This window comes from Marmota flaviventris, chromosome 5 (genome assembly GCF_047511675.1).
Source record: "Marmota flaviventris isolate mMarFla1 chromosome 5, mMarFla1.hap1, whole genome shotgun sequence".
NCBI lineage: Eukaryota > Metazoa > Chordata > Mammalia > Rodentia > Sciuridae > Marmota > Marmota flaviventris.
In genome coordinates this window covers 118515131-118528324 of record NC_092502.1, presented here as the reverse complement: position 1 = coordinate 118528324, position 13194 = coordinate 118515131, and the positions used below count along the sequence as shown (strand labels likewise).

General features: G+C 36.8%; 1 protein-coding gene across 3 annotated transcripts in view; it reads right to left on the bottom strand.

Moving 5' to 3' along the window:
* Depdc1b (DEP domain containing 1B) overlaps nt 1-13194 on the bottom strand; it is a 142144-nt gene that overhangs the window by 105849 nt on the left and 23101 nt on the right. The window contains exon 1 of one of the 3 annotated variants that reach the window (XM_071612582.1): nt 894-911. The exons of the other annotated variants lie outside the window; for them this stretch is intronic. The gene's annotated coding sequence lies outside the window, so the exon portion shown is untranslated. Of the gene's footprint in view, nt 1-893; nt 912-13194 lie in introns of those variants that run through there. 3 annotated transcript variants of the gene reach the window in all.

Sequence of the window (13194 nt, the reverse complement as noted above, 5' to 3'; positions counted from 1 at the left end):
ACAATTGATTGAATGCATAAATAAGAGTAACTTCACTGTTAAGGAAGCTAACCTTCAGAGAGGTTGAACAACTTGCTTAGGGTCCCACAACCAATAATTAATAGAATTTGGACCTGAATCTAGAACTTCTGTCACCAAAACTAGTTCATTTGTTTGCTTGGCTTGTTTGTTTTGATACTAATACCTTTGAGAATCAAAATTGATAATATTCAAATATAAAATACAATTTCAAACATACTTATGCAAAGACATTTCAGGAGGGAGAAAGAAGAATTTGGAAAACTGTCTTAATTCTATCCAAGTGCTTGCTATCTCTATTCCTAAGAATGAAATTTATAACAATCATACATTTGAGTTATTTTTCAGCCCCCTGATGGTTTGATTTGATATTGTTATTATTTTTGCACTATTTGGGATCAGTTGCATATGAAATATATGTTTAACTGATTATTGCCCCCAAAAAAGTTTAACTCCCAGTTATGTCTCAAATAGATCATGGAATCCCCTTCTCTACTCTGAGTACAGCAATTTATTGCTGTGCATACTCTTCTCTGGAGTATTTCAGCTGGAGGCCATCAAAATGCTACAGAAACTTTTGACTCAGTCTCCAAATATCTTCACAGGATGAGAACTGGCTGTTTCACCATCACAGCTCACTTGTCACTGACATTAGGAAATTTCAAGTTGTGGAGCAAAGCAATTGACCTCAAGTACGCTGTTGTGTTAGAAGTTGTGTTTCTCAATCACACTGAGCAGGGAGTGGCTGAGAGCTGTGCCTTCACTCCCCAGAGGGTTCCCAAGTACCACACTCAGGCCTGCTGTACCCGAAGCCTCCCAGCTGGTTCGATGGGTCATTTTGAAAGAACTCCTCTGCTGAAACCCACGTTACTCACTGCTTATATTACACTTTAGCTCTTCAGACTGTACTGCAATGTCATTCATTTGTGTCTATTAGCAGTGAAGCCATTGAGAAGATCCATTTGCTGAGGTTCTTCAAAGTTTTTAAAATGGCTGTTACCACCCCCATTGGGGAATGTTCCCTCAGAACTTGTATTAATATTATTCACCAACAGGAGCATCACCACCTTTGGAGTTCTGAGTGAAGATAAAAAAGATAAAGACGTATGGAAAATATAAAACCATATAACTTCATTACAACTGTTGAAACTGTTAAATAATATTTTATTTCAGCATTTAAAAAAAGTAATGCCACAAAGAAATAGGGGACTCATGTTTGTTCACCTGCTGATTCAGCAAGTGTGTGTGAGTACCCACTGTGTGCCAGCTGCTGTGGCAGGCACTGGAATAATGCAGTAGATGCAAAGGCCCTTTTCTAGGAGCTGACATACTAAGTAGAAGGGACAATAAGCCAACTAATATATATACCATATATATATATGGTATATATTTTTGTGTATACTATGATGGAGTACCCGAAGAAAAGTGGAAAAGAGAGGGTGATGGAGAGGAGACCCTATTTTGATTCAAGTGATCAGGAAACCCACTGCTGATGAAGGGACATTTTGAGTAGATGTCCTGAATGAAGTCAGGGGTAGGTGTCTAGGGAACAGCCTTTGGGGCTGAGCGAATCAGCAGCAGATGTCAAAGCCCGAGATGGACACTTGCCTGCCATGTCTAGGGAACATGAAGAGGAAGCTGGTGCTGGCTGGAGTGAATGAAAGAGGCATGGAGCAGGCATGGTTGTACCCAGAGTAGAAAGGAACTTTAAGTCCATAGGATCCTGGTTTAATTAATTAATGAGTTGAAAATATATTAGAAACAGAGTGTCTGGATCTAAAAAAGGTTGCATTAAGCATCAGTCTGGCTGCTAGGTAAACTAGTTAGGAAGGTATTGCAATACTCCTGTAGGAAATCAATTTGCTTCGAACGGTGCTTGGCACATAGTTGCAGTCAACAAATACTTGTTGCAAGAAGGATTAGCAGATGAAACTAAGCTTCAAAATAATACTTTGATTCATTCTCTCTCTGCCATTTCTTACATGAATGTACTCTACAAAATAGCTTTAATATTTTCATTTTAATCAAATACTTTTTTTGTTTCTGAAGCTATTCCTCTGTTAATTTTTATCATTCAAGTTCTCTGTACTTTATTTTCCCTTTTCATTTGAAAAAAATACAATCCACACACACCCTATGTCTTGTTTCATTGTTGCCCCTCCTCCACTACTAGTACCTCACACTCAACATCATTGCAGGTGAAAGTTATCATAATTAAAACTTTGCTAAGGAATACACCTAAATGGATTTTCGTATTTGGATACAAGCTCAATTTTTGGCACACCATAGCCATGTCACATAGTATATTATAGTGAAAAATATTTTTTCTAGACCTAGGAAAGTGACATGATGAAAAAAAAATCTGAGTGCAGTGGTGCACACCTATAATCCCAAAAGCTCAGGAGGTTGAGGCAGGAGGATGGTAAATTGCATAGGAGACCCTAAGCAACTTAATGAGACCGTGTCTCAAAAAAAAAAAAAAGAACAGGAGCTGAAGTTCAGAGTTAAAATGCCCATGTATTCAACCCCCAGTACCAAAAAGATGAGAAAGAAAAAGAAATCTAACTACCATTGGTTTTGGTCAAGCCATTTAGGAGGTAGTTGGAGGAATATAAGTAATTAAGTGTCATGTGAAAATAGCTATGTAAACTTGGGAAGACTCAACTTCTCTGAGTATCATTTTCCTTATCAATAAAATGAAAATAATGATGACTGCCTTCATAGGGTTGTTGATAGACTAACTTAAGTAAATACATACAAAGTTCTTAGAATTCTGTCTCTCGTATGGTAGAAAAGAATTCCAAGATGGCCTCTATATCAGTCAGGGTTCTCCAGGGAAAGAGAATCAATTGAGACAGAATCAGAAATTTATTATAAAGAACTGGTTCACATGATTATGGAAGCTGACAAATCCCAAGATCTGTAGTTGGCTCACCTAAGTTACAGTCCAAATCTAAAGGCCTGAGAACCAGGGCTGGTGGTATGGTTCCAGTCTGAAATCTGAAGGCTCTTCCAGGAACAGCCAATGTTTCAGTTTGAATTCAAAGACATAAGAAAAAAAAATGTTCCAGCAGTCAGGCAAGAGGCTTTCCTTTTTATTTAAGGATAGTCAGCTTTGTTTTTAATTCAAGACTTCAAGTAATTGATTGAATAAAGCCAACCTATGTTACAGATGCCAGTCTGCTTTATTCTGTATACCAATTTAAATGTTATAGTTATCAAAAAACACCCTTGCAGGTGGAAAGAAAAACAATGTGATTGGACATAAATACATTTATATTTATATATATTATTATATATTAGTTATAGATTTATAACATAAATTATATATTTTATGCTTTATAATATATAAATAGTTAAATTATATACAATAAATTTATATTATAACTATTGTTAACCACCACTCTTGCAATAAACAATCAACAGAGTTAAGAGATACCCTACAGAATAGGAAATATATTTGCAAACTAAACATTTTGTTGCTGTGACAAAGGGTTAACAAACAGAATATATAAGAAACTTAACAGCAAAAAGAAAGCAATTAAAAATGAGCAAACTAGCCTAACAGACATTTCTTTAAAAGAAGATATACAAATAGCCAACAAGCATATGAAAAATGCTCAAAATTATTATCATCAGAGGCTGCTGGAGTTGTGGCTCAGTGGTAGAGTGCGCGTGTAGCACGTGTGAGGCACTGGGTTTGATCCTAACAGTACATAAAAATAAACAAAATAAAGGCATTGTGTCTAACTACAGCTAAAAAAAAAAATTAAAAATCACTATCATCAAGGAAAGGCAAATGAAAATCACAATGAAAGATCATTGCACTCCAGTTAAAATCACAAAAAAAAAAAAGACTACCCCCCCCCCACCCCCGGGCCCAAAAAAAAAAAAAAAAAAACAACAACTGCTGACAAGAATGCAGAGAAAAAGAAACTCTCCTATACTGGTGGTAGAAAGATAGAGCCATTATGGAAAGCAGTATAGAGGCTCCTAAAGAAAACTAGAAATAGTCATATGATCCTGCAGTCCCACTTCTGAGTACATATTCAAAGAAATTGAAAGCAAGATATCAAAGAGATATCTGGTCTCTCATGCTTATTGCAGCACTATGCACAATAGACAAGATATGGAATCAATCTAAGTTTCCCTCAGTGATTAATGGATTAAGAAAATGTGGTTTAGACTAGAAACATAGCTCAGTGGGCTTAGCCTGCATGAAGTCCTGAGTTCAATCCCCAGCACAAAAAGAACAAGAAGGAAATAAACAGGAAATGTGGTGTACATTGACAACAGCCTATTATTCTGCCACAAAAATGAAATCCTGTCATTTGCAGCAACATGGATGGAACTAAAGAATATTAAGTGAAATAATCAAGCACAGAAAGACAAATGCCACATTTTTTCACTCATTTGTGAATGCTTAAAAAGTTGATCACACAAAAATAAAGAGCAGACTATAGGTCATTAGAGGCTAGGTGGCAGGGTGAGATGATAGAGGAATACAATGGGTATAAAAATACAGTTCAAGGTGAGAAAGGTAGTTCTAAAGTTCTATTGCACAGTAGACTAACTATAGTTGTGTTAGTCTGCTTTTTGTTGCTGTGACAAATACCTGAGAAAATCAACTTAGAGGAGAAAGATTTATTTTGGCTCACGGTTTCAGTCCATGGTCAGCTGGCTCCATTACATTGGGCCCTCAGGCCTCTGCCTGGCCTCACCAGGTACAACATCATCAATTGAAGGGTGTGGCAGAGGAAAAGTACTCAGCTCATGGCAACTGAGACACAGAGAGAGAAAGGGGTTGTGGACAAGAAATACCTTCCAGGGCATGCCCCAAGTGACCTACTTCCTCCAACTAGATTCTACCTTCCAGTGGTCTATTCAGCTATCAATGGATTACCTAGTAGTGAGGTCAGGGCCCTCTTGATCCAATCACTTCCCCAAAGTCCCATCTCTGAACATGCTGCACTGGGGACAGGCTTTAACACATGAGTCATTGAGGGGTCCTTCATTTCCAAACTGTAACAACAGCCTACAACAATTAATTCTATATTTGAAAATAACTAGAGAAGAGTTCGAAGGTTTGAGATACATAGAAATGATAATATTTGAATAGATGGAAATGCTAATTATCCTGATTCGATCAATACACATTATATATATATATATATATATATATATATATATATATATATATATATATATATATATATATAATTAAATTATACCCCATAAATAAGTACAAATGTTACTTCAATTAAAACATAAGAATTTTAAAAACAAAAATAAACACCCTTACAGAATAATGTTTGATCAAATATCTGAGTATTCTGTAGCCCAATGAAGTTGCCACATAAAATTAACCATTATATTCCCAAGATTCTCTGCCCCTGAATGTACACATACCTTCTTCTAGTAATTCATCCGAACACTAATCTAGGTATTGCTGTGAAGGCATTCTGCACATGTAGTTAAAGTTCTAAATCACTTGTCTTGCGTCGGACAAATATCCAGGTGGGCCTGACCTAATCAATCCTATGAACCCTTTTTTTGAGAGAGTTCTCTCTAGCTGGGTGCAGAGGAGAAGCCAGAACCTTGAAGCAGAACTGAATTCTACTGACCTGAATGAGCTTGGAAGAAGATTTCCACTCTCCCCCAGCCTGGGAGATGCACTGACTTTAGCCTTCTGATAGCTGACATTGAGCAGAGAGGCAGCCACCCCACACCAGATTTCTGACCAAATGAACTATGAGCTATTAACGGATGTTGTTTAAAATTTACATAGCTTTTGGTGATTTCTTATGGAACAATAAAAATCTGATTCACATCTTTCCTTTAATTTTTTAAAATATTTTATTTTTTAGTTGTAGGTGGACACAATATCTTTATTTTATTTTTTTATATAGTGCTGAGGATAGAACCCAGGGCCCGGCACGTGCTAGGCAAGCGCTCTACTGCTGAGTCACAACCCCAGCCCATGATTCATATCTTTTATACAAAACTCTTAAATGTTTGTTATGACTACTGCAAGGCAATACCACGAATAAAAGGAATGTCAATATTTAATAAGTGATTTGCTATAAGGTATGAGGGGGAGGAAAAAATCAGAGCTGGCTCCAAATACCATCTGGGAGACTGGCTGAAAGATTGTAGCATAAACCTCAATGAAACAGGGATATCTGCATAAAGCAAGAAGGAAAATGAAGAAGGGGTCTCAGACTTTACTCTGCACAGAAATCACTAAGGTATCTTGTTTAAAATTCAGTTTCATAAATTCCACACACACAGGTGTCTAGATAGCTGACTTGTGGTTTTGATTATTTGTTAGCAGTTTCAAAGATCCATGACAAATAGGGATTTCTAATCTTGAAGAAACAAAAACGTGAAACTCCCACCTTGGCAGCTGATGTGTAAGAGGATATTATCTAACTTGTAAGTGATTTAAGGCCTCCACATAGGATCCCCAGTACAATATGACTTTGGTGTTCTCTACTTTTAATATTATATATACATATATATACATATATATTTTTTTTTATTAAAAGTATATATATATATGGAAGGACTGGGGATTGAACTCAGGGACACTCAACCACTGAGCCACATCCCCTGCCCTATTTAGAGACAGGGTTCCAAGGAGTTATGTAGGACTTTGATAATTTTATGAGGCTGACTTTGAACTCATGATCCTCCTGCTTCAGCCTCCTGAGCCAGTGGGACTACAGCTGTGGGCAACTGCGCCTGGCAATACTGGTACATTTTATAGGGAAAATACTATGCTATGCTGGTATTTAAAAGTTAACCAAAAGCATGACATCTCTCCCTCATAATTGCCAAAGGCTAAAATAAATTGGGATTTGGACATAAGCATTTGATGGACAGTGAAACATCCAAATAGAAACAACTCATGGTTGAAAATATTAGGTTAAGAGATCAGGATATGCATGCCTAGGGAAGTTGAAGCCCTACAGATAAATCAGGTCTTTGAGGGAGGGAAAACAGAAAACAGAGGAACTTGTCAGTGTCCCATTTCAGACCCTTTAATTTACTATGCAGACTGACCTGTTTCTCTGGCCCTCAGTCCTGCTGCTTCAGTACTGTGTCTAGACTTGCCTGCCGACCCCTGCTCTCCACTTACTACAGTCCCTAAGGTTGCCCTGGGTGTGTGATGGTTCTGTTAGGGAACTGTTCCATTTGGGGGTCCATCCCTAGAGGCTTAAGTTTCAAACACCTATCAAAACTTTCTCCTCTGTTTATCCTCAACAAATTACAAATCATTACATATTATTGAAATTTTGGGTTGTTGACAAATAGTCAAACAATAAAGTCCAACATAGTAGATCAGGCCTAGTTTTAAACAAATTTTTAAAGTTGGTTAATATCTGCGATTTTAAAAGATTCGTCAACAATGGTCCCTGAAACAACCCTACAGTGGGGAGCTACTCTTATCTCCATTTTACAGGGGAAGAAACTGAGGCATAGAAAAGCCTAAGTATCTTTCCCATGGTCACATAGGTGATAACTGGCAGTGCCAGAATGAACCCAGGCACTTTAACTTTAGGGTAGTATAGTACTTAATGCAAGCACTCAATAAAAATGATTACTGCTTAATGACAATAATTTTTCTCAGGCTGGGGTTGTAGCTCAGAGATAAAGTGCTCACCTAGCATGCTTGAGGCACTAGGTTGGATCCTCAGCACCACATATAGTAAAATAAAGACATTGTGTTCTCTTATAACTAAAATATATATATATATATATATATATATATATAATTTTTCTGACCACCTCACTAATCCCTAATGTAAATATGCTGTATTACTATCTATTTTATAAAGAAGCAAAGTATAGCTGCTAAAGAGGAATAATCAATTTTTTGGAGAGTTACTAATAAATAATAAGTGCTTCTGATAATACATATTTTTTTTAAAAAAATTCAAGATAAATAGCTCCAGGGATCTACTATATAACACTATATGTATAGTCAACAATAATATATTCCCCATTAATTTGTTAGGATTGATCTCATCTCAGTATTCTCATCACAATAATGTAAAAACCTGAAAATCAAATTTTAATTTATTTAAAGTTCTAATGCAATGATGTTTTACATTTCATTGTATGTAGAAATCACTAGAATCTTAATAAAATGCAAATTTTTATTCAGTGGGGGAAAAAAAACAGGAGGCAGGCTGCACACAGCCCATGCTCCATAGTTTGCTGACTCTTGATTTACCATTAGGATATACTGATGTTGCTACATGATTGACCAGAAGAAATGATGACCCAAACCAAGTGATCTGGCAATTAATCCATATAACTAGAGGCCAGAATGGGAGCTGTTCTTTGTGAGGTATGAAGGGTCTGAGGGAGTATTACAATTGGGAAGAAGCATGAGGAAGCTGCTAGGTTATTAGTAATATTCTGTTTCCTGATGTGAGTGCTATTTACATAGATGTATTCATTTCTTGAAAATTCATTGCACTTTATGAAAATTGTTTTATGAATTGCATACATTTCTGTATCTATTTGGTATTTCAATAAACTATTTAAAATGGGAAAAAAATGGTCCCTGAAATAGCAAATATACTTGCTGTAGCTGGAAAAATTCAATTGATAACCAAAAAAGTCTGTTTAGAGAAGTGGGAAAAACACAGAAACCTTTGGAAAACACAAACGTAGGGTCACCCAGCTATTGCTTATAAGTAGTAAGGACAGGTTAGGGGTAGCTTACTGCAGGGCAAGATATTTAACAGGGAATTTCTTACTCCTGAAGCAGCAACAGAGCATTCTAGGAGCCATGGACATATACAGGAGCCCAGAGTCAGAAGTAGAATAGTGGTCGGCATCACCAAGCCAGAAACAGTATGAAATTGAGATTGTGAGGCAAATGCAGCTGAGAAACAAGGAAGGTCTGTGAGCTGGGACTGGGGTAGGGTGTCTGTGTGTGCTGGGCTCTCAGGAAAGGCTAACAAAGGCCCCAGTGGTCATTGTGTCCAGCCAGAACACTGCTGCTCTTATTTCCTTTCAGTTACCAAGTAACTGAAACTTGCTTGGATATTTAAAAAAAAAAAAACATTAAGAGTTTTTGTACTTACTGATGATGATATTTTTTCCTTTTGTTTGTTGCTAACAGATTTCCTTCCTTCCTTCCTTCCTTCCTTCCTTCCTTCCTTCCTTCCTTCCTTCCTTCCTTCCTTCCGTTCTCTTTCCCTCTCTTACTCTTCCTTCCTGTCTTTTTGTTAATTTTTTATTAATCATATAAACTCTCTGATGTGATAAATTCTCTGTGGTAAAAACAATATACATTTTTTAAAAGACTATTTTTTAGAGAAGTTTTAGGTTCATAGCAAAATTGAGAGGAAGGTGCAAAGATTTTTCATACCACCTGTTCCCACACATTCACAGCCTTCCATTTGTCCCATGCCAAAGTGATATGCCCACAGGCAAGTGTCTGCTAGAGGTAGGGTTCTACAGACTCTGCCAGAAAGTCCTGGGAACCTGGGCAGGACCCTAGAAGAGAAGAGCTCTCACCTGTTCTAATGTGCTAAGCTAAAGGTACCAGAGGCTGCATCATAAAGAAATGTTAGGTGAAGGCCATAAGGATTCACACTAGGCCCAGAACAGTACACAACCATGGAGCTAGAAACAGAGGAGGTGCCAGGAGAGAAGAGGTTTGAGACAGAATCTGGAGCAACTATACAGGGCAGTACAAGTGCCAGAACCCAGTTTTAGCTGGGAGCTTTTAAAGAGACAAGAATGACAACTCCATCTACTAAAAATTCTTGCAAAAAAAAAAAAAAAAGAGCCTCAACTGCCCATATCTCATTGTGATACAACTATCAATTTATGGAAAATGCAGAAGTTAGAAGAAAATGGAGAGGAGAGATGTTGTACCCAGAAAAATCTGAAATGTAGGAGACCAGGAGACCCAAGGATGAGGAAGGGTGAATGATGGAGGGAGAATACTTAAAGAGACAAATCAACTAGTCTTGTGTGTAGAAATTATTTAGATCAGGATTCAATGAATCATAAAAATAATTTTTAAAAACTTTAAAAAATTAAAAGTGTTTATGAGGCCATTAGAAGTTGGACTACTGAATATCTATTGAGAATAATCAAAAGTTATAGTTTCATTTATACATAGGATAATTGTATTATAATTATCTTTTTAAAGACTCAGTCTTTTAGGGTAATGGTTCTAGATCTTTGGCATGCATCTGAATCACCTAGAAGACTTGTTAGAAGATGGTTTATTGGGCCCAACTCCCAGAGTTTCTGACTCAGAAGGACTTAGTTAGGACCTGAGAATTCCTGTTTCAACAAGTTTCTGGATGACTGTGATGCTAAATTCTAGGGACTGCCTGTGTATGTATTTATGTGTGTGTGTGTGTGTATATATATATATATATATATATATATATATATATATATATATACATACACACACACACACACACACACACACACCACACACGCCCATTTTTTATATGTTCTTTATTTTACATTATTATTATTGTTGTTGTTGTTGTTATGGTACTGGGGATTGAACCCTAGAGGCACTCTACCACCAAGCTACATCCAGCTCTTTTTATTTTCAGACAGGATGTCACTAGATTGCCCTGATAGGCTGGGTTCAAACTTATAATATTTCTGCTCAGCCTCCTGAGTAACTGGATTATAGGTGTGAGCCACCATACCCAGTGTAGATGTATATATTTTGAGAATACATACAATAAAATGACATAATGTCTAAGATATATTTAAAAGTATATAGAGATATGGACGTGGATCAGGACAGAGATAAAACAAGATCATTGGTGAATTGATAGCAGTTGAAGCTCCATGATGGACACATGAGGAATTATTACTACTATTCTGCATATTTTTCTTATGTTTGAAGCTTCTATTTAATTTTTTTTAAAAAAAATAAAGCTATAGAAAACCCAGACAAAGCATTTGACAAAGCTCAACAATTTTTTTTTTTTTTTGGTACCAGGGATTGAATCAATGAACCACATTCCCAGCCCTTTTTTATTTTGAAATAGGTTTTCACCAAGTTGCTTAGGCCTTGCTAAATTGTTGAGGCTGGCTTTGAACTTGTGATCCTCCTGCCTCAGCCTCCCAAGCCACTGGGATTACAGGCGTGTACCACTGTACCTGGCTCAACATTCATTTTGACTTGAACAAAAAGCAAACAAAAACTCTCAACAAACTGGGGAAGAGACAGGAAGCTCCAACCTAATAATTAGAATCCTATAGTTAACATACTTAATAGTAAAAGATGGAATGCTTTCTCCTTAGGATCAGCAATAAGGCAAGGATATCTGCTCTCACCAATTTTATTCAGCATTGTAGTAGAAGATCTAGACAGTACAATGAGGCAAGAAAGAAAAGTTTTCCAGATCAGAAATAAAACTGTCTTTATTTGTAGACAACCCAATTTTCTATGTAGAAAATCTTTCATGATTGTCTGTTTCAAAAGTCCTATGATGTCTATATAATAGCTACTAGACCTAATAAGAACATTTTGCAAAACTGCAGAATATAAGATTAACAAACAGAAATCAACTACAGTGTTCCTGCCTCCAGCTGGTGCACAGGCAGCATTGGACTGGAGCTAGTGGAGCTTGTCAGCATGGTCAGACTTTCTCCAACACTCTGGGTAAGCCCCTCTTCTTGCTTATCCTTGTCTATCACTAAATGGCCAACAAGAATCCCAAGAAACAGGAATAAAATTGGTGTCTTAGTCTGAGGTAAGACGGAGGAGTGAGGAGCCTTCACACCTACTTCATCCCTTCTATCACAACATGCAGAGTAACTTCCATCTGGATTTTTCCAAACTTTTTTTTCCTCAACATCTTCCTTAATCCTATGAAAAAAGAAGATACTGCTAAATAGGGTGCATTACAGGAGCTGCTTCCTTTTCTACCCCCCCCCCACTCCAATAAAGAAATATAGATATATTTTTTGTTTAAAAAGAAAAGAAGGAAATCAGTTGTACTTCTGAATACTGTCAATGAACAATCAGAAACTATATCTTCAAAATGCCATTTGAAATAACATCAAGACACCAGAAGAGCTAGGGATAAACCTTATGAGGGATGTATAAGACCTATACACTGAAAATATAAAACACTGCTGAGAAAAATTAAAGGTACAAATAAGTGTGGAGATCCATAAAGTTCATAGGTCAAAAGACTCATCTAACAAAAATGTCATTTCTTCAAAAATTTATCTGAAGGTTTTGTGCAAAAATCCCATCAAACCTTTTGTAGAAAATGACAAGCTAATACTAAAATTCATAAGGAAATTCACAAAACCTAGAATATCAAAACAATTAGGAAAATGTTGGAGGACTCACACTATCTGATCTCAAGGTTTATTACAAAACAAGAGAGTGCTATATTGGTGTAAACATAGACAAACAGAGCAACAGAACAGAAGAAAGTCCAAATATCAATGAATCACATTCCCAACATCCATTTGTAAATAAATTTTGAAACTCAAATAAATGATTTCCTTATAAACTGGAATATTAGACATTATGGAAAGAGTCCCAACACCCCCATCAAAATTCTATTGAGCTAAAATATCCAAATTTATGGTTCTGCTGGAGTTACCATTGAATTTCTCCACCATGTGGACTATGTTATGCATTCTCTCAGGCCTACAGCTAGCTAGAGAATTCTGTATCTCTTTTCTCCCACTTGCTAGAAAATGGGAGAAAAAATTCTCCTCATTGTATCAGACTGAGGGCTAGCCCTGTGGCCAAGAACAGAGACTCTAGCAAGGTAGGGGCTGCGTGGCTGGAGGGACAAGGGCTTTATATTGTATGAGCCCCCAAAGGCATTTTTCCCTCTGAACTTGGGATACCCAGATGGGATTCTTTTCCTCCTAGCCTATGTTGGGAAAGAATGGTATTCCTCTCTTATTCATGTTTCCATATGTGGAGACTTCATTAAAGCAGTGGTTCTCAAGTTAGCATACTAGAATTACCTGGGGAAGCTTCAAACCTACTGATCCTGCCTTCCACCTTCACAGACTGTGATTTTAATTATTCTGGGGTGTGACCTAGACATAGGATTTCCAAATGATTCTAATATACAATTTAGTTTGAGAATTGGTACCCTAGAGAAATATTTCTGACCTTGTAACTCTCCTAATACAGAG